The following is a 3,146-nucleotide window of genomic DNA, read 5'->3' as shown; positions in this document are numbered from 1 at the left end:
CCTGCGATACCTTTGCGATTTGTTATAATCACCTGCGCACAACCCTAACCAAGAGTTGAGAGGCTTTTGCGCTGCTACGGCAATGATCTGTGCTATTTCCCAAATTACACTGCGTATCTTACTTATCCTCTTACATATGTTAGTTAACTTCGCATAAACAGATACTTTATCTCACATTTATTTAATCAACACAATCATATATGTTTTCACATCATATAAATAGAAGAAATGTAATTTATACCCAATACATTCAATGCAGAAAACAGTAAATAAATACACAGGAATGGTATAAAACTTCTCTTTTTTAATGCTTCAATCAGTTACATACTCAACCTGCCCTACGCACTCTGTTGCAGGGGTTCGTGCACTTAGTTGTGGACTACTAGGCCTCTGCGCACTCAACTGCAGAGCCTTCTCCTACTCTACGACCCAAAGACTCGACTTCTACACTTAGATCTTTCATTATCCTTATATTCCATCATCATTCTCTTCTATTTCTTCACTTATTTACAACTTAGAGCCTCGCTCTATTTATACAATCACATGATCTGTGGACCATGGGTAGATCTCTAAAGCCGACATTACATTACAAAATTGAGGGCAGACAACCCTATGACTCATTTACAACTTTGTGCTCCGCGCCCACAAAATGCGGATTCTTTACATCGAATTTACATCTTTTGACCAAAATCTGGGTTCTTAGCCCCAAAACTTCCCTTGGGGGATCCCCTGCCCAACAGGCTCCCAAAAAAAACATCGTGACTTGCCCTTGAGTCACTCTTTCGGTGTAGAGATCTTCGCGCGGAGGCCTCCCAACTCTGCCTGGACTGCTGCAAGATCGGCAGCGCATTGAGCAACTACCTGTTGTACCTCCTGGATGTGTTTTTCAAAGAATGTTGTAGCTGAACTGCTTCCATGAACATATTTATAGTCCCATGCCTCCTTTCAGCTACCTGGAGCGCTAAGACTGTGCTTTTGTCTGCTAGTCAGATAGATGGGCCACTTGTGTATGGCTTCAACCGACTGCCATTCACTTTTCCTGGAAAAGGTTCTCCATTAAACTTCTCCAGCTGTATTGCGCCACCATCTGTGATTTCTGGGTATATATAGAGTTTCATTATAAGGGCACTCGGCCATTCTAAGTATGGATGGGTCATAATTAACCACCAACTGCTTTAACTGCCTCATGGAGTCTGAGTGTGATTGCTTGTTGTAGTGGATGAATTTGATCTTCTCGGGTGCTTTGCTGTCCTCTCAGGTGGCTGGAGTGTCATATGCGATGGAGTCCCATAACTGTTAAATGCATTTGCCTGTTCGTGCTCTGTCCTTTTCCTTCTTGGCCATACTATCTGTTGAATGTGGTTGTTGAAGAGGAAATGCACCTGGTACTGGTAGACTGGTCACCTTCGTCTTTCGGGAGCACAGAATAGTTAAGAGATGTGAACTGCACAGCAGGTGGATAAGTAGGAGGAAGGAGAAGGGTCGATCGTTGGATCAGGAGGATAGACGATGGAGATGGCTTGGTGAGGGATATCAGAAGAAGCGGGAGCAGAATGAGTGTGGGCCATTGGATCTTGGCGGAGATGATCGGACGGCAAAGGGATGATCGGGCGAGTTGCTTTATCGAGCACGACGGGAGTCGTCGAATCAGGTTTTTGGATCTTGGGCCTTTACGTATGGTGACATACAATTGCGATTAGATCGCATCGGCAGAAGCAAAGGAGTGCGGCCTTTTATACACATACATATGCGATTTGTGATCAGATCACATCGCAATATCCCATCAGCAAAAGCCAAGGGGCACGACCTTGATACACACATGGATGTGATTTACGATAGCGATTAAACCGAACCTAATAAAGGAATTAATCATTTTTGGGACTGATGAAGGGAGAATGAGCAGTGCAAGGGAAGGAGAAGATGACCGTTATGAGCTTCTTTGGGTGTGACCATGGACCAAGCTCACTTCCGGCCTTTAGAAATCAAAGATATGTAGCAGAGCTAACACTGGCTCCTTCTGGGGATGAGATTCTCCCTGTGAGGTCTCAAGAACCATAGACCACTACCTTCTACATCAAAACAAGATTAAAAACATTGCCTAGTATTCCATTAGGCATGGAGTCTAATTAAGCCTACACTAAAACCTGTAAAAGAACACATTTACAACATTAAGGCTTGAAAACCTTAAACAACATAAATTTTCAAAAACTACCCATTTACTGAGCCACCAAAATTGTTTCCCCTTCTCTTGGTCAATATGCATGTTAGCCGATTCATCAAAGACTTGCAAAATCGGGTTGATTTGATCATCTACCTCAAAACGTTTAGGGCATTTGACCTTATCAGGTAGAGATGGTTTATATTTCATCCCCTCTCTGTATGCTCTCATCCTTGGACGTTCTTCATGGAAGATTTTGTACACCTATTGAATAAAAATGGCTACTATGTACTCGACTGTGTCATTTGTGCCCTGCACAATTAATATAAATGGTGGACCAACGTATTCTTATGTGTGGGACACAAAGACTTCCCCTGCTTCCGTAGTTTGCTTAGAACCAGCCCCATCCAAGGAGGTGTGCCAAATATGTGCACCTTCTTCCTCTATGATCTGGCAAACTACCCTTTCAAGCTGTGTGAAGGCCAACTGGGCAGGCTTCATGATATCAAGACTGAGATTATCCATGTCAGCCTTGGACATTGAGTTATAACTGACTCCAGTGACTAGGGGGCCATTATGAGGGATTATCTCTTGATCAGACAAAGAAACATAAGATGATGGGGAACTGACTTCACCCCTTTTAATCTCTGGGCTGGGGATGACAGCAGGTTGGTCAATTTGTGGATTTGCATAGTCATGGGAAGCTAGGTTGGATTTAAGCTCAAGATCTTCAAGGGTAGATTTCTTGAGGGGCTCATTCTTCACTGGTTCAATCAGAGGCATATATATTATTAGCTTCTGAATTTCTAATTGAAAACTTAAAGAAGAAGGGGAACCTTCAAGGCCTCTTACCTCTACGGTGGGAACTTTGAGGATGACAGGATCTGCTATTGGTTGCTTCTGCTTATAAGCTTGTTGTTCTGCAAGTACAACAAAATTATGAGCAGGGCCTTTAAATAATGACTTCTCATAGGCAGCTCTAGTTAAG

The sequence above is a fragment of the Pinus tabuliformis genome, chromosome Q (assembly GCF_031772625.1).
Source record: "Pinus tabuliformis cultivar Carrire ecotype Pingquan chromosome Q, CPIR1, whole genome shotgun sequence".
Lineage (NCBI taxonomy): Eukaryota > Viridiplantae > Streptophyta > Pinopsida > Pinales > Pinaceae > Pinus > Pinus tabuliformis.
The sequence above is the reverse complement of the archived record's forward strand: the minus strand, read 5'-3'. Positions refer to the sequence as shown.